Source organism: Carlito syrichta, unplaced genomic scaffold (genome assembly GCF_000164805.1).
Source record: "Carlito syrichta isolate Samal-C Ts95f unplaced genomic scaffold, Tarsius_syrichta-2.0.1 Scaffold287565, whole genome shotgun sequence".
Classification (NCBI taxonomy): domain Eukaryota; kingdom Metazoa; phylum Chordata; class Mammalia; order Primates; family Tarsiidae; genus Carlito; species Carlito syrichta.
The window spans coordinates 170,793-198,672 of record NW_007231661.1 but is presented as its reverse complement, the minus strand read 5'-3'; the positions used below and the strand labels follow the sequence as shown (position 1 = coordinate 198,672).

At 40.6% G+C, this 27,880-nt stretch overlaps 1 long non-coding RNA gene across 1 annotated transcript in view; it reads left to right on the top strand.

Moving 5' to 3' along the window:
- The first annotated feature begins 835 nt into the window (after positions 1-835).
- LOC103254853 overlaps positions 836-27,880 on the top strand; it is a 27,938-nt gene continuing 893 nt past the window's right edge. Inside the window, exons 1-2 of the long non-coding RNA XR_503988.1 lie at positions 836-947; positions 2,309-2,370. This is a non-coding gene — a long non-coding RNA (uncharacterized LOC103254853). The remainder of the gene's footprint in view (positions 948-2,308; positions 2,371-27,880) is intronic.

The window sequence follows — 27,880 nt, the reverse complement described above, 5'->3', positions numbered from 1 at the left end:
TTGTGAACTCTATACCACAGGTAGCAAGCACCAAGAACAGTCTTTACATCAGAGCAGCCTACATTTGTAGCTTTCCTGTTCACTGTTGCCAGGTGTCCCTTAAAGCAATCGTGTAACATCTTTAAGCCTTAGCTTTTTTTCCTGTAACATAAAAGGTTTATCTTCCCTATCACTTTGTGTCATCATGGGTGGCATACAGAAAGAACCCAAATCCAGTGGTTACAAAGGGTCAGATAATTGGAAACTGTCACAGCGCTCCTCAGAGCAAACTCACTTCACCTGTACTGAAGGTGAAGTTACAGCAGAAGAAAGCTCCAGCAATCATAGGTGACCCCAGAGATGTCTAGATGCAGCTCTTCAGGGTCCTTTCTCAGTTGCTCCAGTGGTGTTTGCCTGTGGATTATAAAGACATGTGCAGGGAATCTTAGTTTTAGGTGAGCTTAAGCAGAAATTTCTAGTGGCATCTGTAACACTCTGCTGGCGATGTAGCCAAACCAGACTGTATAACCAGTTAAACCAGAGGTGCACACTATCAACCCACACATCCCTAAACAACATAGACAAACTGGCTCTAGGTTCCTCCAGGGAATTTTGAACTGTAAACAACACATTCATTATAAATAACTAAGTTAGCTTAGCTTATCCTTCTTATCTTGAGCAAAGGTCAGTACCAGATATCCAGACATCTCTGGATATAAGTATAGAGCAATTATTGTCCAACTATATGATAACCCTTCTTTACACAGGTACACAGGGAACACTCAGAAACTATTGGTCCTCCCCTTTCTCCTTTGCAACAAATCTGTCTTTGACTTAACTAGAACCTTTTTCTTTCTACAGCTCAGGTGAGACTGTCATTAGTGTGACCAGCTTGGCCCCATTGCAGCCCAAGAAAGGCAAGAGGCGGAAGAAGAAGGCTGATATTCCTCCTGCAGTCCCTGCCAAAGGTAGGAAGCTGGCCTGCAATTTTCCATATGGAAATCATCATGATTGATCCAGGGATGGGTCTGGGGTTCCATGTGGAATCAGAACAGGAGGAATAGGTAGATGGAAGACATAACGGTTTAGTGGTTGTATGGTCTGGAGACCCCACTTAGATTCTGGTCACGATTGGTGCTCTACCATTAGTCCCTGGGGTGGGGGTGGCAGTGACACCATGGTGGGGGGAGAATCAACCTTCACAGATGATTCCACATTGTATTTCATTTTGAACTATTAAAACACCCTACACGTGGCAGGGTGGGGCAAGGAGATCTTCTTGGTTCATTCAAGGGAAAGAAGGTTCTCTAAATTTGTAAAGATGTCAACCAGGTAAGCAATTTATTTCACATTTGTTCTAGAGTTCAGTGGGTGTTATGCTGTGAGATGGTTGTTTCTGGAGGAAATAACTGCACAAGTATGAGGAGAACCAAATCTGTCTATAGATAATTCCTGAAATAACTGGCCAGTTTCGATGTTCACACCTCAACAAATTTGAAATATAGTTGGGAATACAAGAATTGCCCAGATAAACAACTTAATAACAAGATAAGATACATTTTATTTCTCAACTGAGCCTTCACAGAATGTACCCTAGGAACTCTTCAAGCCCTGTCAGGAAGCCAGTGGTGGTGAGGCTGAACACACCTTGAGTGGAAAGAAGGGCTGGAAGGCGTGGTCATACTGGGAAGTCATGACAAGTGTAGACTTGGAGGGAAGGGAGTAGAGGGTGCCTTCTCTGGGCCAGGTTCCATACTGCTATGTGTTGCATTCATTCTAGGCTAGATATTACTTTACCTTATGAAAGATGAAAATGAGACAGAGAGCTAAGTGGTAGAGCTTGGCTTTCAATCCAAAGTTCAAATTCCAGATGTTCAAGTAAGAACTTCAGTTTCCTTCCCTGTTAAATAGGGCTGGTAAACCCTCTCTGAGGCCTCACAGGGCTGCTATGAGGATCAAAGTTTATTGCAATCGATGCCAGTGTGAGGGTAAGATGGCATCTTGCAGGGAAGGTCCCAGCCTCAGTCCTCACTGGGTTCACCTGGTTCTCACTGGCACACCTGACCACTTTTGTAGCTGGCAGTGTTTTTTATCCAGAGTTGTTTGGCTGAGCTTGTTGAGGGAAAAAAATGACACATCCAAAGACTAGGGGAGAAACACCCTCCACTGAGGGACACCCAGTGATACCTGGATCAGAAACTGGAGTTATTCCAGGGGACCAGGAAGAGATCTGTGGATTTGTACAGAATATGTCCATGATGCTCATGATATGTGACTGCTAGGAGTCCTGGAAGGAACTGCAAGCTAAATCCTTGACCTACTTCCACAGCTCCGATAACCCCCATGTTCCATAAACCGAAGCTACTGAAACCACAAAGGAAAGTCACCTTGGTGAGTAACCATCTTCTATATCCTTATTGCTCCTCAAAACAAACAAACAAACAAGCAAACAAACAAACAAACAAACAAACCATGCTTCAGGAACCAAACAGTACCTTTATTGACCCAAAATATGCTAAAATTTCTTGATACTTTTGTCCTAAGCAATGGCATTCTCTCTGCTCTAGTCTTTTGACCAGAATAGTTTTTCTTCATACTAATTTCCCAGAGTGAGTCTTTAAAAATGTAAATATTATTTATTATAAATACTACTTTTTAAAAAGTAGGGGGAAAAGCTATGCTCAGAAATATATAATATAGAAAATGGACCTACTTGTATATATGTATCTGATAACCACTCTGAAGAGACTTCTGAACTTATTTTCCAGAAAATGTATAGCTTTTTATTTTGAATAATTTTAGATGTACAGAAAAGTTGTAAAGCTAGTGCAGAGAGTTCTCGTATACACTCCACCCAACTTCTATTAATATTGATATCTTATATAGTCATGGTGTGCTTTTGAACACTGTGAAATTAACATTGGTGCAATACTATGCTTGACATACATGGGTGGACTTCAAAAAAAAAAAAGGCCAGGGAGAAAAGTAGGTTTAGAGGTCATTAGAGGTCATTTCATTGTGCCTTTTTGCCAGAACAGGTAGAGGTAATGAACCTTTTAGCTTAATTGGACCTGTCTGAAGGCTCGGGGCTGGCTGACCAGGCTGGGAACAGTAAGATCCAATTTCACCCAGATTTCTGTTTATCCACTGATGTTTCTTTTCTGTTGCAGACTTCAATCCAGGGCCTCATACCACATTTAGTTGTCATGTCTCCTTGCTTCCCTCCAATCTGTGACAGCTTCTTAGTGTCTTTTTCTTTTATGGCCTTAACACTTTTGAAGAGTAGTGGTTAGTTCTCTTTTAGAATATCCCTTAATTTGAGTTTCTCTGAGGTTTTCTGATGACTAGAAATGGGATTATGGATTTTTGGGAAGAACAACACAGAGATGAAGCTCCTTTCTCATTGCATTGTATGGGCCACATGATGTCAATATATCTTGTTCATGGGGATATTCTCCTGTATCACTTGGTTAAGGTAGTGCCTGCCAGTTTTCTTCACTGTAAAGTTACTATGTTTCCCTGCCCAGAATCTATTAGTGAGAAACAGGTCCCTAAGTCCAGTTCACATTCAAGGTGAGGGGTGTTAAGCTCCACCTGCTGAAGAAGGGCATATCAAAAATCTGGGGACAAGTTAAAACCATCACAGTAATTAATAATTATTTTAGTGGAGATATGTTAAAGCTATGCAAATATCCATTTTTCCTTGAACTTTTGCTCACTAATTTTGCATTCATCAGTGGGTTTTGCTTGCAGTAGTTTTTACTGTGCTGAAAAAATGATGATTTTCTATTTCCCTCAATTCTTCTATATCTAGTATTTGGAATTATTCTGTAAGGAAGAGCTGTCTCCTTTCCCTCACTTGTTTATTCACTAATTTCTTGGTATCAATAAGAGTCCATGAATATTTATTTTTTAGATTTAAATCATATTATTATTTACTTTTTGTTAGTATTGTTCAGCAGTTTTATGTGCTTGCAACGAGAGAGAGAGAGAGAGAGAGAGAGAGAGAGAGAGAGAGAGAGAGTCAGAGAGAAAGACTGAGAGACATAGAGAGACAGACTGTCAAAACTGCTAAAATAAAGCTGGACTCGGTGGCTCAGCCTGTAATCCCGCGCCTTTGGGAGGCTGAGGCTGAGGTGAGTGGATTGCCTGAGTCCGTGGGTTCGAGACCTGCCTGGGCAGCGAGACCTCATCTCTACAATAAATTAAAAAATCAGCCAGGCCTGGTAGCGCATGCCTGTAATTCCGGCTACTCGGAAGGTTGAGGCGGAAGGATCGCCCAGCAGCCGAGGCTGCGGTGGCCAGGAACGGCCACTGCACTCCAGTCTGGGCGACCGAGTGAGACTCCAACTCAAAAAAAAAGATATACATTAACGTCATATTAATTAATACAAAATACTATTAACACAGGGACAGACAAGTAGACAAAGGAACAGATTAAAGAGTCCCAAACAGATCTACATATGGATTGTCACTTGATTTATAACAAAAGTGGCATCGCAGTGTAGTGAAAAAGGGGTTATCTTTTCAATACATGGTGGTGGGTCCATTGGACATCCACATGAAAAAAATGATCCATGGCCCTTATTGAACACCACACGCAAAAACTAGAGATGATCATAGATATATGTATGATAGGTAAAACTTTAAGCTTCCTGAAGATAACATATCAGCCTAATTTTAGGGTAGACAAAGATGTTTTAAATACAACACATGAAGCACCAATCATAAAGAAAAAGATTGAACAATTTGGATTACATTAAAACTTCTATTCTGATTAAAAATATCAATAAAAGAATGAAAAGGCAAGTCAAAGATTGAGATAACATATCTGTATGCATGTATTGGACAAAGGTTTCTTATCTAGAATATATGAACACCTACAAATCAATATGAAATAAAAAGACAGCACTACCCAAAAAATGGATAGAAGTTTTAAATGTGTACTTCACAAAAGAAGGTATGCAAGTAGCTAATAATCTCATAAAAAGTCTTTAACCTCACTGGCATCATGGCATAAAACCAGGATAGCTAAAATGAAGTACTTATATGATTTTATTTTTTTGCCTGTATTTCTCAGATCCATCTGGAGTTTAGGAATAGAGTCTATTTCATTCAGATTAATTTATTTAATCTGTTTGTCAGATTCTCTTTTATTTTACTTTCATATTTCAACAATCGTTAATCGCTGATTTCAGTGAACTTCATCACTACATTCTAGACAATTATTTAAACTTTACTTTTACTAGTTTTGTTATTTATTCCTCTTTCTCAAACCCAATGTCTTCCTCCCAGATACTTTATTTGCCTTTGTATTTGAACAACTTGCTTGTGAATAGAATTCTTGATTCATTAACTTTTCCCACTAGATGCTGAGAAATATAATAAGTAGGTACTTTATGTGCATTTCTACAAACTTTCCATATTGCTGAACATAAACGTCAAACTCATGACTGTCACCTATAAGTGTCACTATATCTTGTGAGCCGCATACATAATGTAAATTTTCTAGTAGCTGCATTAAAGGTGTGAAAAGAAAAAAAGTTAAACCAACTTCAATGATATAGTTTAACTTATATAAAAAATATTATCACTTAAACATATAATCAATATAACAATTTTTAATGAAATATTTTACATTCTTTTTATTGTGCTAAGTTTTGAAAATCCAGTGTGTTTGACACTTACTGCACATTTCAGTTTAGAGCCATATTTCAAGTGCTTAATAGACACATTTAGTTAGTGACTACCAAATTGGACAGTGTAGCCCAATATGACCTAGCCTCCATTGCCTCTTTGAAATCATTTTTACCACTGTCCCTCCCTCATTCCCCAAAGGAGCCACAATGGTCTCCTTGCAAGTCCTTAAACATACCAATCACACTCCTGAGTCAGGGCTATGTATCTGCTGTCCCCTCTGCCTGGCATGTTCTCTCAACCCTTAAAATCTCTGTTCAACATCATATCCATGGAGGAGCTGTCCTCACATCTTATCACATATTTTGCATTTCTCTATTGGTCGTCTCTCTTTTATCGGAATGCAACATCCATAAGAGCAGGGAACTTGTCTGTATTCTCCCCCTGTATTCTCTACTCCTAGAGCAGTGTCTATGGTGATGGATATTTGTTCATGATTCTGCACACCAGCTCTATGGAGTAGGTTCTGTAATTTTACATGTATAATTGGGTGCATGAGACTCTGAGTCAGTAAAGTGAGAGATGAGTTACTTACCAAGAGCATGCAGCTTGTGGATTGCAGTTTTTATTTTAAGTTTTTAAAGTTTTTAACCAGAGCATTGGAAACTTGCCTCAGTATGGAGTCGGAGTCTGGCTGCTCCCAGTGCCTGGTCTTGCAGTCCTGTGTGGCTCAGCCTTGCCCCTGTCCTTGTTGCTCTGCACCCAGATTTCCCGCTGCCCAACTGGAGAGGAGGCTTCATCTATAGGACTTCTTTTGCCTACAATGAATTGTGAGTGCACTTGGGCTTTTCATATAGCGTGTTACACCTGGTGCATGTCATCAAAAATTCCTCATTGATTCTGCTGTGTTAACTATGTAGTCTGGTCCTTGAATACAGCAGCAGACGTTTTTACTTATTTTAATAGATTTCTGGCCATTCAGTGGGCTTTTGGAACTCCTTGAAAAATAAAGACTAAAACTATCAATTTCCCTTGACCTTGGTGCATCCTAGTTCTCACCCATAAGATTTGGTCTGCTGTAAATAGATAGGCTGAACTCACTGTCCTCTAGACTGTGCCTATCACTACACATCTGTGTGTATCTTTTTTAGATCTTTTCTTTCTAATTCTGATATTTATCAACAATCTCACAGGTGACCATACCTCGTAAATTACCCCACCTTATGTTCTCTCTAAGTTGCTCAGGATCTGTTGTTTCTAACCCAATCTCTTATCTCTGGTAAAAACAGAAGCAGCTGTATATTGAAATGTCATTGATATATCCCAAGGACAGATTTAAACAAATAAACAAATTGGTTTTTTGCATATCATCCTATTTAACTCTCACAACAAAAATGTCCCCTCTTGACTCCCCAATTTTGCATGTGAGAACATATAAACACTCAGTTTAAGAAAAGGGATCAGCTGGGCTCGGTGGCTCAGCCTGTAATCCCGCACCTTTGGGAGGCTGAGGTGAGTGGATTGCCTGAGCCCATGGGTTCGAGACCCGCCTGGGCAGCGAGACCTCATCTCTACAATAAATCAAAAAATCAGCTGGGTGTGGTAGCGCATGCCTGTAATTCCGGCTACTTGGAATGCTGAGGCGGAAGGATCGCCGGAGCCCAGCAGGTCAAGGCTGTGGTGGCCGGGAGCAGCCACTGCCCTCCAGTCTGGGCGACAGAGTGAGACTCCAACTCAAAAAAAAAAGAAAAGGGATCTATACCTCTAAGGGATAATGTCATCAGTCTTGAATAAACAACTGTCCCTAGTCCACAGCCTGGTGACACCCACCTGTTTTTTAGCCATTAAACATAAACATAATTTTTGTACCTCTTGTGTACAAAATGCTACCCTAAGCTGCTTTTTTCTACTTATAAAATGATTAGATTCAACAGTGTTTTCAAAAACACCTCTTCCTGATTAAGTTTGTGGGTTTTTAAAAATTATATATATATTTTAATTTTGAAATTGTGGGGTCCAGTTAAGGGTTAGGTATACAAATACTCATTGTGCAGGTACCCTTGTTGATGAGGTGTGCCCCCCCTTCCCCCGACAGATATTGACTACCGTTAATCCCACCTCCCTGCTCCTCCCTGCCCCGCCCCCCATAGTTTCCTGCCAAGGTTTGTGCTGTTTATGTGATGCACACACATGTGTGTTTGAGCTGGTGTTCTCCTCTGAGTGGGGATTTAGCATAAGAAATTCTTGATTTTCACAGAAAGTAGATTGGGGCAGTTACATTCTTTTCAAAAAGATTATTTTTTTAATGGAAGTATTCCCAAAAACAGTTTTTTAAATACCGTATTTTCCCTTGATCATTTAAGATATGAATGGATTTGAAAAAATTTTAGACCAAATTTTCCAGAAACAAGTCCGGAAACTAGTTTATGATTAGAACAATTCATGATAAAGAAAAGAGCTGATCTTAATTGGGCTTCTGTCTGACCAGCTGTTTAAAGTAAAAAATATCAGGCCTAGCATCTGCAGGTTTTGGTGGATATTAAGATTTATTTTCCCAGAAGACCAGCATTGACCTCAGTCTCTATTTGGTCGATATTTATCTCTTGGATCAATAAGTCTTGATGGAAGCTGAAATTAAAGTCAATAGCTACCTGTTGACTCACATAGACTTAGTAATTTAGAAAAAAACTTAGAGATATCTTAGTTGGGGGGACCTAGATCCCACCCTAGTTCTATAATTGTTCCATTTTGCCACATCTCCATAAAACAGTGCTTCCTGGTATGATCCTAGGCCACAGAGCTCCTCAGCTCCTCTTTCCAAAAGCTAACCTGCCTGCCTCCGCTGACTCATTTGACAAGAAGGCTGGTGGGGGAGAACCTCATCTCCTGAGCGTTGGCTGTGTGTCAGCTCCTCTGCTAGGTACTTAATGAGCTCTATCTCACTAGTCTCAACTGCATGGCCATCAACATGAAAAGTGTATAATTGTGTTTGTAACACCCAAGGCATTAACAAGTGAGAATATTTTCTTACATTCCCAAGATGTGGCATTATGCAAGAAGTATGCATACTAGAGATTAACAGTGGTTGGCAGGTTTTAAAAAATGGTGGCACACAAGAAGAAAAAAGAGGCAATAAAGGCATTTTAAACATGTTATAATTAAGGTATCAAAACTGCTCTCCCCACTCCCTTATTTTTTCTCATAACACAAACAAACACAGCAACCTGCTTTTTGAATTCTACTAATCATATAATGAGGCCAACTTGATCATGCAGGCTCTTTCTGACTATCTGACAATGCAACCGATTTGTCTAATAAACTTAAACATTTACTGCGAGTCATTATTCCCACGTATCAGTGGTCCTTCATCCCCTTGGGTATGAGGAAGCACTTTCACAAAACTCTAAATGTTCCCAAGGCAGATGCAGCTGTGGTTTTTCTTATCCTGGGCCTCTGGGCCCAAAGACCCCTGAAGCCTTCTGGGTCCCCTATATCCTCCCACTAGTTAAGTGTCCTGCTGCAGAGCTTCAGTAGCCCCTGGAGCTAATTCATACGCTTCCAGGAAAAACTGTCATTGCTTCCTTGTTTCAAGATAAACAGAGAAAGCCAGAAGCACATTTGATTTATTTTTATTACATTAGGTCAGTTATTGATTCAGAGGCTGAGTGGGGAACAAAAAAACAAACAGTTTCTGTGATGTGGAAGCAAAACCTCAGAGTTTAAGGGGAAAACAGCCACAGGACATGCAAATATTACCAGAGTAGGAGATGCAGACCAGAGTCTGCATCCCAAAATCAACTGAAAAAGAAGTGAGTGCTATCCTTGAAGTTGAATGAACTTTGATAGGCTCCTCCATGCCTCAGTCAGTGTCACTGCCCTCCTTAACAAAGGATCACCTATACCTTACCTGTGAGTCCTCCTTCTCTGTAATTAAGCACTAGGGTAGCTGCAGGGGTTAGGCCACCCCTGTTCTCTAAAGAGAAAATGAACCAGAGTCTGAAGATATAGAAAAATCAGGACCATCACCAGCATAATTACTGCAAGTTTCCCAATGGGACACTGTATCCTGTCTTTCCCCCTCCGATCCATCCTCTGCATTACTGCCTAGGGATTTTTCTAAACGCAGTTCCAGCCATGTCATTTCCCGGCTTAAAATACTCAAATGGCTCCCCTTTGCCTCCAGGATGAAGCATGGCTTCCTGTGAGTGGCAGGCGGCCCTTATCATCTGCCTGCACACCCTGATCCTACCCTATCTGGGACTTTCTTCCCACAAGACCCGATGTGTTCTAGATCCTCCACCTTCACCTGTACTCACCTCATCCTCCCACAGAGCTTCTACTCAGCTACAAGATGTGGCTCACGCACTGTCTTCTTTTTTGAGACCTTCTGCTTCTCTGGCCCCCTCCTCTCCACAGGTCTAGGTTTGCCCAGGTATCGAAGTTATGCATCTTCATGTCAGGGACATCAACAGCTCTTGGGACACTCTTTGGTTCCTCTGTTATGACTGGCTCCTTGTGGCATGGATGCTGCTGGACATGCCCCCTGATGTGCTTGGAGGTGATCCAGAGTGGCTTGCTGTTTCCCTCACTATTTATCCTCCTGGCTGTTACTCCTCTCCAGGTGGTTAGGCTGCCACCACCCTAGAATATCGGCTGCCTCTGGGGCTTTCCTTCCATTGAACACATTCCTAGGAGAATCAACTCTCTCGTAGGTGTGGTGTAGCCCATCATCCCCTAACCAGGGTCTTTAAGACAATTCCAGATGGGCTTTTCTGACTATTGACCAAACACTCCCCTGGAGGGCTCATGGGCACCTCAAATTCACCACAGCATACACTGAACTCATTTCCTGCCCCACACCTGCTCCCCTTGGAATATTTCCACCTCAGGGAATGGCATCCCTATCGTATAACATAAAATGTACCATCTAAATCATGTTTAAGTGTACGATTCAATCATGTTAAGTGAATGTGTTTTCATATTGTTATGTGACCAATCTCCAGAATGCTTTTCATCTTGCAAAACTGAAACTCTGTACTCATTAGACAACAATGCCCCATCCCCTCTTTCCCAGCATTTGGCAACCATGATTCTACTTTCCGTCTCTATGAATTTGACTACTCGAGGAACCTCATATAAATGGAATCATGCAGTTTTTGTGTTTTTATGACTGGTTTATTTCATTTAGTATAATGTCCTCAAGGTTCATCCATGTTGTACTGTGTGTCGGAATCTTCATTCTTTTTAAGACCAAATACTAGTCTATTTTATGGATATACCACATTTTGTGTTTCCATCATCCCTTGGTGGACACTGGGGTTACTTCCACCTTTTGGCTGTTGTGAATAATGCTGCTGTGAACATGGAGTACAAATGTTGATTTGAGTTTCTTCATTTAATTCTTTTGGGTATATACCGAGAAGTGGGATTGCTGGAGCATATGGCTATATTTTCTTTTTAATTTTCTGGAAGACTGCCGTACTATCTTCCAAAAATCTACACCATTTTACATTCCCACTAATAGTGCACAAGGGTTCACATTTCTCTACATCCTCGCCAGCCCTTGTTGTTTTCATGAGAATTGGTTTTAAAGTCAGAGAGCACCTGTCTCAGCCATCATGATGACCTCAGTGGGGAACTGGAATTCACGTAGCACCTCATTAGCCAATGTATAGGAAGTGAACAAATGATTGCGTGTAAGAATCTATGACTGGAGCTGAGTCTGAATTCTCCCTGACCAACGTGTGGTCCAGCAGCCCAGTTATCACCTGGAAGCTTGCTGGAAAAGTAGAATCTCAGGACCCAACCCATACCCACTGAAGAAGCATCTGCAATTTAACAAAATATCCCAGGTGAATTTGATGAACACTAAAGTTTAAGAAGCATGGCTCTTGCTGTCAGGACACGGAGTCACTGACACCCACCTCCAGAAAGAATTCTACTTACGTCTTAGAGAGTTCAACCCCTTGGGAGAAAGGTGGGTTATCTTATTTATTAACAAAGATAAAATTAAATATGAGAATTCTAAAGGTTTTGTGACTCTTCATCTTCCTGTAAACCTTTCCAGGACAGCTCATCTGTATCTTAGCTACCTGTACCCTTGTCCTAGGATCTCCTAGGTAGAGAAATCTGACAGGTGACCAAGACCTACTTGCTTGGTATTCCCTCAAGTTTAAATCTATAGTAAACTTCTCTCCTCTCATGGAAACCCGAAGATTAGAGTGCTCAAAATGGACAGAAAGGAAACAGTTCATTCCATCATAGTTCAGAGGGACCCTGTCTTAGAAATCATCCTCTACATGCTTCTGGTAAAAAACACAGAAAGCCCAGGACTGAGATGCTGTGACCTGTTCCATGTTGCCTGGTGTTGGAAAAAAATCTCTTCCGCAGTCCCATTTTCACCATTGAGAATGCACTGCCAGGGCCAAAAAAGAGTTTTTCTTTGATAAGCAACAGAAAAGGACTTTGAGGCACATTAGAAACCAGTGATAGAATTCTGAGAGGATTTTAATAATAACCCAAATCTCAGCAAAATTATTTCCAGAGGACACACATTTCAGGTTTCGTGAAGGATGTTTATAATAAGCTGGAGAATTTCTCTTGTTGTCGTTAATGTGCTAGAACTGGTTTCAGTTAAATTTTACATGAAAAGGATATATTAACCTGCATAAAATATGTTCATAATCTCAATTTAAAATTAAAAAGAAGAAAAAACCCACAACCACATGTACAATATATTGCCCCAAGTTAAAGCCTTGGGAAAAAAACAAAAACTTTGCTTGTACCACGCTAGTACCATTTTTGCAGAGATAAAAATTCTATGCTCCCCTCGGTACACATGCACATCCCGTTATTGTCACAGGGAGTTATGTATGTTGACTGGGGGGGGATGAATAGATGCTGAAGCTTCAGGAGAGATGAGAGTGTGGAAAACAGAAGTCATTTGGTTTCATGGGCTTCCTCCAGTCCTGAGAGAGCACATGGTTGGGTCTTTTGTAAGCCGGAAGTGACCAAGATCAGTCCTCCCCCAAACTGGAAATGAGAATGCTCTGTATTGGGGGAGGGGTGTTAAACTTGACACAGGGCTGTCATTTTCACTCAGGCCACGCAGTTAATGTCAAGGCCCCTCTGCTGCCTGGCAACTACCAGGTCAGGTGCTTCTCAGCTGGATCAGAAGCCAGAAGAGATTCATTGAGGCTCTGATTTTGTTGAAGACGAGCTAAGTAAAGCAGTTACTTTCAAAAAGTCATTTTAAAAAGACCAGGTAGCAGGTTAAGCACTTAGGAACCCCCTTTTATAAGACGATGGGGATCCTACTACAGAAGTGCTGTTTATGGAGTTAACACTTCGTTCTGTTCTAGAAGGGTGATGTGGCTTTGTGCTTTGAGAAGGAAGATGACTTTGGAATTGTCTCAATTCCAAGGACTGCGTGCTTCCCCATAGTCCATTGATTCATTCACATTGCTTTTTTCAGTCTTCCACTTATTAATTCCCCAACAAGTATTGCACACAGACAGGCAAGGTGCAAAGTGCTATAGAGGCAGGAGCATGAGCCTGGGAGCCACTTGACAAAGGTGAGCAGGTACAAAAAGATGAGCCGGGTTGGAGGATAGCTGAGGCAGGAGCCAGACCTGGACGTCCAACAGGTCTAGCCCCATGAGTGACCTCTCCTGACTGTGTAGCCCATCCTGCTCCCAGGGATCTTGGTGGGGCCTCACTCTGAGGCAAGTCTCTCCCTATGAGTCTGCAGGGAATGTCCCTCCCTGCAGGGCAGTAGCTTGTTTTCCATCTCAGCTTGGCTGATTTGCTGGCATTATTGGGCACTTTATTTCTAGGATCATTGCACTGCTGGGAATTTTTTAAAAAAAATTTTCACTGTTTTATTTTTGTAATCTCATGAAACAATATCATTTCTGCTCACATTTGATTTTTTTTAAGCCTATTTCATTTAAAATTTCAGTTTAGAGTATAGAGTGCTTCAGAGTTATTAAAAGACTTTTTCAATCTCAAATGGAGAATACTAGAAATGAAGTGCCATTTTGGAAAGAAAGAAAAAAAAAATCCTCAACATATCTATAACATCAAGCTAGGCATCCACAATATCAGGAAGAAAATCTTTATGTGAAATTCTGAGTTCACAGCAAACTACTTTTAAGGGGATCTTTTTTTCCTAGCCAGAATCAATTCTAATTTATTATTATAACTATCTAAATACAAATTTATAAATTTCCAACAAGCATAGGTGATGACCAAAAGGCAATAAGATACATACCACCTCATGAATTTATGGTTAGAGTGTGCATAGAAAGATGAAGGGTGCAAGTTACTAATTCAATCATGTGTGCCATGCAATGTGAATTTAACAAGCGAGAAGTCATGTTGCCGCTACTGTAGATTTGGTCATAATGCTTGGTTTGTGCCCTGTACTTTGTGTCTATGTCCTCACATTACTGTGATGGTGATGATGGTGATGATGATAGTGATGGTAATGATAATAGTGATGGTGCTGATGATGAGGCTAATGGTGGTGGCAGTGGTCATGATGATGACGGTGGTAGTGGTGGTCACGATGGTTTGAATGATGATGGTGATGATGTTGACAGTGAAGATGGTAATGACACTGGTGATGCTGATGGTGACTATGGTGGTGAAGATGGTGGTGGTAATGATGATGATGATGGTGGTGGTAAGGGCAGTGAGGGTGATAATGATGGTGATTTGGGGAATGATGAGGGTAGTGAAGATGGTGTTGATAACAGTGCACACACTTCAATATCTCACATGCAGACAATGCCCCAGTACTTACTAATAGGAACAAACTCTAGGACAGCCCTCATTATTGCCATCTCACAGATGAGGCAGGGAAGTAGCAGGAAGGTGACTAACAACACAAGCTCCCCCACCATGATGTAGCAGAACTGGCTTTCCCAGGCATTTGGCCCCAGATCTCTGTTCTTCCCCACTGTGCTCTGACTCTCCTACCTCCTGTCAGAAGCAGTAAGTGAAGTCCAAGTCTACTGAACCTCAGGGTATTTTCCGTCCCATCTTCACTGGACAGTTAAAAGCATGATGAAAGTTGGAAAGGTGATTCTAAATGCAGTGCAGAAGTGGGCTGGCAATTCAGAATCTTCATTTTGTTAAAATAGAAAGCAAAATTTGGGTTATATTATTTGAAATATTTTTATGTAAATACAAATGTGTATTTATATTTACATACATATTCCCAATATATATATATAATTGACCATAATTAGTGTAGGCCATGACTACAGATTGTGATGAATCCATTTCTGTATGTCAAGTTCCCTAAAAATAGGAATAATTCTTTATTCAATGTTTGCTCATTGAGTTGTTTTGTCATTAACAATATCTCAGCCAGGCTTGGTGGCTCAGCCTGTAGTTCCAGCTCTTTGGGAGGCTGAGGTGAGTGGATTGCCTGAGCCCACAGGTTCAAGACCCGCCTGGGCAACTTGATGAGACCTCATCTCTACAATAAAATCAAAAATTATCTGGGCGTGGTAGCGCACATCCATAATTCTGGCTACTTGGAAGGCTGAGGCGGAAGGATCACTGGAGCCCAGCAGGTCAAGGCTGCAGTGACGGGAGTGTGCCACTGCACTCCAGTCTGGGTGACAGAGTGAGACTCCAACTCAAAAAAACAAAAAACCAAAAAAGCAATATCTCAGGCACATCTTTCTAATAGCAGTACATATAGATCTACCTCATTCTTTTAAGGACTCCACAGTGTTACAGTATCATCATTTCTTTAATCAGTCTCCAACTCACAGTCACTTAGGTTTTTAGAACTGGAATTATTATGTGAAAGTATATTCTAATTTTCAATTTTGGTAGATTCTGTCCTGTTAATTTCCAAAAGTATTTTCCCTTTTTATTCTCCCACCAAAAAATTATGAGAGCAACCATTTCCTCTTACTTTCCCCTATGTAGGATATCTTGTATCTATCTATTTACCAATGTAACTATTTATCTCAATCACTCTCTCTATTGATCAATCATCTATCTGTATTTTAAACTAATAAGTTGAAAGTCATGTGTATATTGTATGACTCCAAGCAATAGAACCAAGGTGTACTGCTTCTCAACAGAGTATTCCCACAGAACACCTAGAAAATGTGAAGGAGCTACAGTTTCATGGGGGAGAGGAGAGTGTCCCCTCCCTACATTTCTGAGGCCAGGCAGATCTGGATGGGGGGTGTTTAAATGACAGTATCACACTGGTTCTCTTTCATTTTGCTTTATTCATTCATTTACTTAAAAATAAGTATTGAGAGCCTACTATGTGCCAGGTATTACATGAGTGAGGTGTCTTTCTAGGAGCTATGGTTGCAGCCAGCAGCATGCCTGAGCCCACTCCTATTGACTAGAGAGAGCATATCTCATTGGCAGCTTGAAACTAGCATTGGTGGGAGTATCCATACAGGCAAATTAGAAAACACTACACATCAGAACTTTTTTCTTGGTAAGCTTGTTGTCACCATTTACCCGTATACCCCTGGACGCAGCAGTGAACAAGCCTGACACAGTCACTGCCTCTGTGCAGCTTAGTGTTGTGATCAGAGGCTGACTCTATACAAGGTCTGCTGCTAATTAGCTGCTGGTCTCAAGCTCACCACTTCTCTGCCTTCATTTCTGCACATGTGGAATGAGGATTATATTAAGAGTACCTTACTCATAGAGCTGTGGTTGCACTAGGTAAATATTAAGTGCTATTTCACACTCTGGTGGAGGAAGAAAAAAGTTAACCAAATGGAGATATCTTATAGTGCCAAGGAGGGACTCATGCTTTGAGGGTAATAGGATAGGGCAGGGGAACCAAGGAGGGACTGATGGGGAGGATGCCACACTGGAGTGCAGGCCTGATAAAGTGAGGAAGCAAGGCATACTACTATGTGGAGGAGGAAGTTTCTAGGCAGATAGCACAACCTGGGCAAAGGCCCTGAGGTAGGGGCGGAATGAGAAGCACTGTCCAGGTGTGTCCATGAAGCACACAGAGATCAGTGTGACTGGAGCCCTGGTCAGCAAGGGGGACAAGTAGAGTGAGCTGGGGTCAGAGGGGGGAACAGGACAAGATTAAAAAACAATCAGGATCCTTTCTATCCTGATACCCCCTTAAGGACTCTGGATTATGTTCTCAGCGTTATGCAGGGCAGTGGGTGGCATGGCTTGGCTCACCATTTAGAAGGATTATCTTTCCTACTATTAAAAATAATAATAATTTGATATATTTGGCCCTGGCCTGAGACCCAGTGCTTTCCCTCATCATTTAGCTCCTCGTATTTTCCAAAACGTCTCTGTCTTCTTCTTTCTGCCTCTAAATATTTCAAAGCAGCCAATTGTTAAAACAATATTTGTTCATAATCTGTAATAAAAATAATAGTAATATTAATAATCGAACACTTGTATAGCAGTCACTATATGCCTACCAGGTGTTTCCCTAGGTGCATTACATGTATTAATGCATTTAATCCTTAAAATAACACTGTAGAATAGTTACTATTATGAGTCCCACTTCCTAGATGAGGAAATGGAGGCACAAGGAGGTTAAGTACCTTGCCTAAGGTCACAGAGTTGGTAAATAACAGTCTTCCTGACTATGATATCACATGCTCTTAACCCCCACTAGACAGGCTCTTGAGCCATCAAGTTAATCTAAGAGAATGTTAAATACTGCAGTTGATCAGAAGACCGAGAATGTTCAAGAGTGCAGATTCTCAACCTGTACCCCTACGTTAAAGGAGATAACCAAACACTCTTTTTCTAAGCTAAAACATCCTCTTGAATAATTCTACCAGTAAAAGAACATTTGGAAGGCAACTGGGAATTTATACCTCTGTGGTCCATAGGAAAGAGAAAATGAATGACCATATTAGATCACAGAGCAGTCACTGTGAGACTAAGTTTCAGGTATCAGGACCCTCCCAGAGTGCATTTCTGATAATCACATTTTAGCTTCCAAAACAGGTGTTGGTGAAATGTATAGGCAGCCATCTGTCTGATGACTTGTAGAAACTTTGAACCAATAACATTTGGTCTTGGACCTTTCAGTGCTCAGCTTTAGCAAGTTCTAGAGGTGGACACCTCTATCTGCCCTTAAAGCTGATAACCGGTAACTTTCTGTCAAGTCAAATCCATTCTGAGAACGCACTTTCTAAATATCATGTGAACTCTCTGGACTCAAGAGCATGTGGATTTGCTCTGCTCATTTCTGAGTGAGTTCATGTAGCCCAGCCTAGGATTTTGACATTTTGATCTTCATCTGAGACTTTTCTCCTGTGTTCCAGATCCCTTCCCATCCTTCCACTGTCCTAGAGCAAACAGTGACTGGCCATCAGTCACTTGGTAGCCATACAGAAGTGGAAATGGAAGAAGATATCTGGGCAGATACGATCCCAATCAGTTTACGGATGACTGAAGTCACAGAGCAGGTGGGGGCCTTTGGGCCTCAGAGAGTGCCTGGGCCCCATGTGTCTCTAGACTCTGCCTCAGACTGTCAAGTCACAGCTAAGTCAGCAGTTCCAGCTGAATGCTGAATGTGGGAAATGTTACTGGATTCCAGCCCTCACCACTGAGTGGTGATTCTGGTACAAGTTACACTGCTATTGCCAGAGGTGCCAATGAACCAATGGCCTCTGCTCCAAGGAAAAGGTGAGAGTAGACCTGGAATTTGGCTCCAGTGGTTGACTTTGAAAATTCCCCCAAACTTCTCCAGTTTGTCTCCATTGCACACTCAGTCTCATATTTCCACCTGTCCAGCAGATAGCTCCAACCAGAGGTCTGTTGCTGCCTCACACACTGTCTCCCAAGCAGAGCCTTCAGCTGTGTTGCCTGCATCCTGTGCCAGTCAGAGGAACACTGGGAATCTGAGGGTGAGGCTGTGGAGAGAGGAGAAGGGCCCCCTGAAGACATTCCAGTGGTATTCTTTCTATCTCTTCCATCACCCTCTCCATCAATGACAGCTCCTTGTGTCACTTTTGAAAAGTCTTGGGTTCTATAGCCTCAAGTCTTCTGTCACCCCACACCAGGCCAGGCACCTGCCTCTAATGAGGGTGGGAACAACTCGCTTCTCTTCCTTCCCCTTCACACTGCCCACTGAGTGGTATGGACTGTTCCAAAACCTTATGCCATTTGTGCCAATGATACTTCTCTCTTTTCTCAGCCCTACTTCTGGGGGGAGGGACTTCTGTCTGCCTATCTGCTAACCTGAGTACAAGGCCTTCCCATCAAAGCATAGTCACTGCTTCTGACCCTGCAATTGTAACCATTGGGTACTGTCTGTGAGTATCCTGGGCAGGAATGACTGACTCTGAATCACCTTGAGCAAGTTATGTGTCGTGTAAAACTTGTTTGTTCATCTATGAAGTGGGTGTAGTCATTGGAGCCATCTCACTAGGCTGGTGAGGATGGAATGAGATGGTGAAAATTAGTTAACATTTGCTGAGTTCTGTTCTCAAAAAGACCAATTCTCAGCCACCACACCCTGCTACCTCCCAAAGCCACTTCAGGATTATGTCCTTTGCCCCTTCATTTAATATCTCTGTCTTGGAAGTGTGTGTGTGTGTGTGTGTGGGTGCGCGCGCGCGCGTGCGTGTGTGTGTGTGTTTGCTTATTTTCATCTTTATTTTTATATAACATGCATATCAGATAACTCTCCATTCTCTTTTTATAATATGTTTAAATAAATATGCCAGTTGGCAGACTTATGGAACTAAAACTGATATCAAGTTTCTATCCAAAGTGTATTGATTCTAATAGGACCTATAGGGACCATTAGACCATTTTCTTTCCTGAGTTTAGACCTATGAAGACTCACTGAGGACCCTCTAGCAACAGAGCTTTCTGAATACATGGCCTCACCCTCCTTGGTGGTCATGGTTATATGTGCAGTGGCTGTTGTTAGAGAGTTTGTTTTAACAGTTATTCCTCCGTTGAATAAAAAATGAGCACTTATCTTGAAGGGAAAAGAGGAAGTCTGCCCCTGATAATTTGTAATTCTCTCTTGGGTAAATAGATTCCTGATAGTGCAAGTCTGTAGAGCTGTAGTCACATTTTTAAACTCTAAGGTGATGTTAGCATAAACATTCCATGTCCTAGTTATTGATCTGTTACTGTGATAATGGTATTACCCAACTGAACTTTTGACATTGGAGAACTTGCAGCAGCTGTGATTGCATTTTTCTTTTATTCCTGCAACTTAATTCAAGTCGCACATTCAACTGGGCTCTCTGCGAAAAAGTGTTGCTTTGCAGGAGTCTGCATAAAAGAATGTTAATCCTCCAAACCTTTGGTAGGAATGTTAACTTCCAGCTTGAATCATGAAAACACGCTCACACAATAAAATACTCAGAAACTACCTATTAGGCGTTTGAAGTGTTTTCTGTTCCAAAGAGATGCACAACTTCTGAATTCCTTGGCGTTGACTTTTCTAGCACTAGCCAAATTGAGTAGTTCCTTTCCCATTGATGTGCTTTCCACGATCACCACTCTAAAACTGAGGCAAAGAATGACTTATATTAGAGGTGGGAGACCCAGCCCAGAGGCTGTTGTTTGCAGCTGCCATTGTACCTTGCCATTGGCAGAACAGGAGGGTGATGGATGCTAGACGGACCACTGCAAGCTCTAAAACTTGCAAACTCACTTTGTGGCACCTCGAGTTCAGAAAGTTTTAACACTGCATTTGAAAACTTGTCTGTGTGATAATCCTTTTTTAATTCTTCTGAGGGGAAGTTGTGTAATGTGAGAACTTAATCTGGTTCAGCAGCCATCCATGAGCACTTGAGTTCAAGTCTAGGACTGGTAACTTCCTTATGAACAAGGAAAAGTCAATTACTTTGCCACTAACACCTACTAGAATGGTGTTAGTGCAAACATGGATGCAGAGCAATGGAAATTCTCATACTTTGTGGGTGGAGGACAAAATGGTATACTTTAGACAAATGGTTTGGCAGTTTCTCATAAAGTTAATCATAACTTGCCAGCAGACCCACTCCTGAGTATCTACTCTAGAGGAATAAAAACATCACACAAAAACCTGCACATGGATGTTTATGACAACTGTACTCATAACCTCCCAAAATTTTAAACAACCCACATGTCATTCAACTGGTGAATGGATGAGCTAATAACTCTGGCACGTGGAATACCATGGAATATTCCTCAGCAATGAAAGGCACAAACTGTTGATACCTGCAACAACTTGGATGACTCCTAAGGAATTATTCTGAGTAAAAATAGTTACACACTGTGTGATTATTTGTATATGACTTTGTCTAAGAGACAAAACCATAGTGGCAGAAAACAGATTTGTGGTTGCTAGGGATTGGAGCTGGAGGAAAGATGTGGCTACAGAGAGGTAACATGCCAGAGATGATGGAATTATCCTGTGTCCTGATTGTGACAGCAGTTATGGAGGTCTGTATGTGTTAATATTCATAGGATTATACATCTACCTAAAAAGTTCATTTTACCTGTGTTATTAAAAAATAATTTTATTATTTTTAAAAACTTTCTTTATGTCTCTGGGAAACATAGCAGGAGGTGTGAATAAAATTGTACTCCCAGCTTTGAGTGTGCAAACGTGTGTGAGCCTGTGTTCTTGAACATGCCTGCAGCATGGGAGGCCTAGCATACACTTGAGAACATAGCCCAGGAACATGCTCAGAATGCTCTTAGATTTTATGTATATAAATACATAAATTATTATCAATTATTTATTATAAAATACTTTCTTTTGTTGGCCAGTGAGCAGTTCTATGATGATGATGATAGTGATCAGAGAAGGAGAGGCAGAATTCCAGTAGCTCTGTCATACCAGAGGATGTCATAGGTACAATGTGTGAAACAGGGTGTGCTCGCTGATGGAGTTAGTGTCAGGGAAGTCATACAAAGGCCTGGTCTGGTTTTGAAGGAATAGTGGTCTACCTTGTATGCGATGGGGGAAGGAGTTCCATGCCGAGGGTTTCAGCTTAAACAGAAACCTCAATTTCTCTCCCTGGCTGGGAAGTTTCAGAGGGGAGTCTGGAAAGGAGACAGAACAGATCATGTAGGCTATTTTGCATCCATGGCATAACCCTTGGCACTCTCAGCAGTCTCAGGATGTCCAAAGCAAAGAAATGCCTTCCCCTGGGGTTTTGCAACCTGCAGCATTTATTGCTAGACAACCTCTTTAATAGTCCAAACAACAGGTCAGAAAGACCCTTGAGGCAAGTATCAGCAAGTTCCTCTGCTGTGAAGGAATAAATCCTCTGGCCCAGCTCCTGCCCCTATTGACACTCATATACTGAGCCCTACTATTCTAGTCCTCCAATGATCTGGTCCCTTTTTCTGTATCAAGGGCAATAGGCTGCCATGGTTGATGACAGCTACTCAGAGATTAAATACCGTCATCTTTCACCATCTGGTCACTTCTACTTAGTCTCAGGAGTGTATCTCACTTGAGCTCAAAACCAGTTGGTATTTATGTGTCTTTTAGAACAAGATATCTGGCATAGACCAGGGCCATTGCCAGTACATATGGCACCTTTGTGTGGGCTTCGTAACTATACCTATCTTCTTAATAGTCATATTACAGAAGAGCTTCCCATTGTGGTGGGGACAACTCTGCACCCACAGGATATCTTGGGAGAGCTGACCATGAGGCAAATTTCAACCCTCAGTCACCTAAACACGGAGATCCTGGGTAGCTGCAGGTCCAGCCAGTGGTTCACTGAGACCACAGAGACTAGGCTCTTCTGTCTTTTTTCTCCACCATATTGAGCACATTGACGTTGGTTTTCATTCTTGTTGCCTCACTGTGTTAAGATTTAATTCATGTGTTTTCACTGGAAGAAATAAGAGATCTTGCCCAAGAAGGGTCTGAGCATGGAGATGCAATCTGATCACTTCCCTGGGTAAGAAGCTCTTTCTGTGGCATTTTTCTGTTTTCTACTCACCACATCCCAAACCCTAGTCTCTTTCTGATGTACAGCTGCTTCCATGTGCCACTTTGCTTCCTCTTAATCCCCAGTGACTGTGGGTTCTATCCCCATCCTGGGTTCAGTTCAGAGGGCAGGACTGTCTTCAATAGTAGGCCTGTGTGTGGGTCACCTGGAGGCCAGGCTTATTACTCATATGGTGGCAGCCACATCTGGGTGTTCCTGCCTCCACTGTTTTCCTTTTCCTGCTGGAGCCACACACCATTCTTATCAGCCACCATGTCAGTGCCAGAGTCCCCATTGTCCCCTTTCCTAAAAGACTGAGGCGGACATGGGCTGTCATCAATGTAGCTAGATTTGTTGCAGCCCAGGGTCAAGGCCAAGGTCCAACCATGTAGGACGGGGCAACTTGAGGTGGAAGGTGTGTGATGAGAGCAGAGCATTATATGAGGGAGTCCTAGAATCTTTCTCCTCCAGCCTTCCTCCTCACTGAATCAGGAGTAAAAGCATCTGACCTTAGTCCCTCGCCTCCCTTCGACAGGGATGGCTCTCCTCTGCTGCTAACATAAATGCATGGAAAGTATCTGATTGAAGCATTGATTCATTCAGCACATACTTAGCATCTCTTATGGGACAAGCACTGTGCCCAAATGTTCACACACCTCTAATTTGAATCCTCATAGCGGTCCAACAAGGTAAGTATTATAATCCCTGAGTGCCAATGATAGAACTAGCTTATTGTCACATAGCTGGCATTTTATCTAAAATCAGAATTCCTCCTGTATCCACAATCTGCAGTCAGCAATAGGACGATGGCCTCGGAGGCATTCTCTCCTTGCCTCTTCTTCATGAATACTTTCTTTGAATTGAGTTAGAATTTTCTTTTATTCCAGCCTTCTTTTAATGCATCAATACTTGTCTGTTTCTGACCCTCCATCCCTTCTTGCTCGGAGACTCCCTCTCCACACTCAGGAGTAGATTCCCTCTGAGGAGTAGGAAATGCGTAAAAAGTAAGATTAAAGGTACATAAAACAAGGAGTTTGGGACATACACAATACCAAGCAGTTAAATACAACAATTACCAGAAGTTTATTTGAGAAATAGACAGAGAATCTGACCAGAAGTCTCTATAGGCTGAATGAAAAGAAAAATAAAATCAGCCTGGAAGAGAGGGAGTGGTTGCTTTTCACATATTTAGAAAGTTCTAGAGCTTTTCCCTAGGGACCCTACCAGGACTTCCCAGCTGTTGGTTCACCTCTGCTGCCTGTTTTCCAGTGCATACAGCAACATCTGGATATAAATGTAGATATAAACTCAATCTGAGGCCTAGAAATCTTCCTTTTGGCAGTTTCCTTGATGCTTTCAATGGAATCTAAAGTTGCTGTTAGAGTGTTTGTTGACAGAAAGTTTAACATTATTGAAGTGTGTACCCTGAGTACTAATGCCCCACAATCTTCTATACTTCCTGCACTCCCAAGAGTAGGATGGGGGCTTGAAGATGGCCATTTTGAAGACCAGCAGCTGTCAGGGAATTAACAGAAGTGCTTTCTGAGTCATCTTCAGAGACCTACTTGCTGTCTTCCAGTTTTTGACTTGTCGTGGATACCAGGAGTGATTCTTTACCTTAATTCTGGGTCAGGTTTGTCTAGTAAAGATTGCAGTGAAATTGCATCCCCTGATAAAGGTGGGTCCTGAAGCAGGTCCCTCACCTGACTCTGCCCCCTTGCAAGCACCTGCTTTAACCACTATGTTCTGCTCCTAGCTCCTGGCTTTACTACCACTCTTATAGTCTTACCTTGTCTTACTGGTATACCAAAATATTCTCTAAACTTCTCAGATGCACCTAAGCCTTCCACTGAAATGTCAGTGCAAAGAAAGGTAGTTTGGTGAAAACCTGTGAGGAGTGTACATTTGCCCTCTTTCATTGGCCATTAGGAATTTATTTTCAACTAAACAAGCTGGGAAATGTAATTAAGCACATGGTTGATGGTGATAGCCAAGTGTGCATGCCAGAAAAACAATAGGTTCTTTAAAGATGCCAAGGACTGATATTATGCATCTTCTCTTGGAAACTGTATACACTTCACAGTCCTGAGCCTCCTGTGAGCCGCTTCATATCTTCAATCAAATTATTATATTCCAGAAATATGCATAAGGGAAATGATTCTACACATTTTATGGTGGGTTGTTGCTAGTAGCAGTAATTGAAGTACCTTTTCCACTTATGAAAGTACTAATTTTATTTGTTTTTATTGCTTTTCGAGATGCAATTATTTATTTAGTGTGCTTTGGCTTTATTAAATTATGTTTACTATAGGAACATCATAAAAATGTATGAAAACAACATATCAGCCAAGCCAGCCTGGTGACCTGTATTGAGAAAGCTAGTGTTATTTTTCATATCCAAACGTAATGGAATAACTTAAGAATAAACAGATAATCTACGCTAGAAAACAATGCAATTTCAAGGTAATGTAATAAAACACCTGGACAATAAGATTTTATAAATCTTGGTTCTAAAATTTACATGAGTTGGGTTTTACGTGCTTATTTGAGGACACATGGCATTTCTAAATGGAATCATTATAATGGGAAATGTAATTAAGCCGAAAGGCAAGAATGTAAACAGAGTTTTTGTTGGCTTGTAAGATATGGATGACTAAGAAGCAATGTAAAGACCTTTGGTGTCAAAAGACAAACAAAAGGCTTTCATTCCTATAAATGTCCTTTACTTTGAAATTGAAAAATGGTTAACAATTTGTACAGATTACTTGGCAGTCAACTGGACCAGAAGTGCTGGCTTTAAGGAGTTCTTTATGTAATCTCTTTGTCTCTTGCTTCCAGTTCCTTCTAGAATGCTTCATCTCAAAAGAAAAGAGGCATTTTGCCTTTGGCATTCTTTTTAAGAAACTTAAATGAAATGCAAATGAATGATTTGTTCTGAATTTACACAAAATAACAACATAAAGGCACAAAACTTTTTTTAAAAGCAAAAATCTAAACAACAAAACCAAAGCCAAAAGTAAACAAAGCCCTAATTCTAACATGAGAGATTGTAGAGAGCAGGGCTGCTTAAATGAAAATAACTATATGACTATAAATTAATGATCAACTTTTATTTTTCTAATTATGAATCAAAATTAGTTCTTGTTCAGATTCATGTTCCTGCTACAAAATTCAAAAGTTACCAACAAATGTACACAATAAAGAGTGAGTCTCCTTGCAGCTATTCAGGTTACTTCCCCAGTGGGAGCCATGGTTAAGGGGTTCTCCTTTTTCTAACTGTTGCTAAAGGTTCCTAGCATTTTCTAAGCATGTAAAATAGGCACACACATATTTACTGACATATATGTCTGCACACATATTTACCCAAATGATGTGAAACATATGGCTCCATCATTCTTAAGGACTGCAATTATACGTTCTTAAAGACTGCATATTTCAGTATATGAATGCCCCATCTTCTATTGATATCCATTTCAGTGTTCCCAGTTTTTTTTCTGTACCAAGAAACACTACCACCAATAATACACAAGAAGACTTGTTTGTTTTGTCGACCTTTTTATTTTATGTTTGGCAACTTGAAAGATAAAAAATGATATCTGTGTGATTCTAAATCATAGTTCTCTTGTTATGAGAGATTGAGTCTCATTTCATCTGTGTCAGAGTTACTTGCATTTCCCTTCCTGTGAACTATCTAGTTTTGTCTGTTGTCCTTTGCTGAATTTTCTAATGAGTCTTTGTTTATTATCTTTGTTGAACTGTAAAGCCCTTTAATATGAGCTGCAAGTATTTTCCCCATTTTTGGAAATTGTCCTTTGATTTAATTTAGACAATATTTTGCCATATATATGAAAATGTACACATTGTTTTTAGTGCTTCTTGATTTTTTATCATACTTCAAATTACTTGCCATATATTCCCTCACATAATGCTAGACTTTAAAAAAATTCTCCACCCATTTTCTCATACTTTTGTGGGTTTATTTCCTTTATTAAAATTTTTAATTCATCTGGAATTTACCTGGGTGATTAATGATACAAGTATGTGATTTTATTTTATTTTACAGATGTTCAAGTATCCCAACAGTATTATTGAGAAATAATATTTGGATTTCTTTATATTTTTATTTTTATTTATTTATTTATTTTATTTTTTTATTTTTTTGAGTTGGAGTCTCACTCTGTCGCCCAGACTGGAGTGCAGTGGCCACTTCCGGCCACCGCAGCCTCGACCTGCTGGGCTCTGGCGATCCTTCCGCCTCAGCCTTCTGAGTAACCGGAATTACAGGCATGCACTACCACGCCCGGCTGATTTTTTGATTTATTGTAGAGATGAGGTCTCGCCGCCCAGGCGGGTCTCGAACCCGCGGGCTCAGGCAATCCACTCACCTCAGCCTCCCAAAGGCGCGGGATTACAGGCTGAGCCACCGAGCCTGGCTCAGATTTCTTTATATTTTTAATATCACCAGAGCTGGATCACCAATTGTATTTATTTTAATAACGTTATTTGATCATGTTAAGAAGATATAAATTTATGACTACTTCATTCAAAAATTGCTTTTAACAAAAATGTGTTTCTAATTTTATTAAATGCTTTTCCAGCATCTATAATCAATAGTTTTTCTCTTTTGATCTCTTACTATTATGAATTATATTAATTGATTTTTCCATCTTTGCATTCTTGAAATAAAATCAATTTGAATATGAATCTACCTTGTAATACATTTCTCCATTCTCTCTGAGTAAATTCAACTTACATTGTATGTGAATAAATGATATTGTTCTAAAGCATGTAAAGTTTTTCTTCCTTTTTTTATGCTTTGAATCAGCTTAATTACATTGAAATTATTTGTTCCCTAAAGGAATTTATTTTAGAATTTCTCCTATAAACCTGCTGGCCTGATACTTTTGAGGGAGAACTTTTAGATTATCCATTCTTACCTTGCTTCCTCCTTCCTTCCCTCCCTTCTTCCCTCCTTCACTTTTTTTTTGATGATAATAAGATTTCCTGAAGTTAATGTTTATAATTCATATTTTTCCAGAACATTAACCATTTTATTCTGTATTTCCAGATTTTTAATAAGTTCTTTTAAAATTTTAAATTTTAAAATTTATATTATATCCCTCTTCTTATTTTATTCATTTATGCTTTTTCTCACTTTTCTCATCATTAACTTATTTTTCAGTTCATTTTTCTTGCTGGTGTTTTCCAAATACCAGCTTTTAGATACTCTGCTGTTTTTCGGTTTTCTAATTCATGCTCTCTAATTTTATTTTATTTTATTTTATTTTATTTATTTATTTATTTTATTTTATTTTCACTCTGTCACC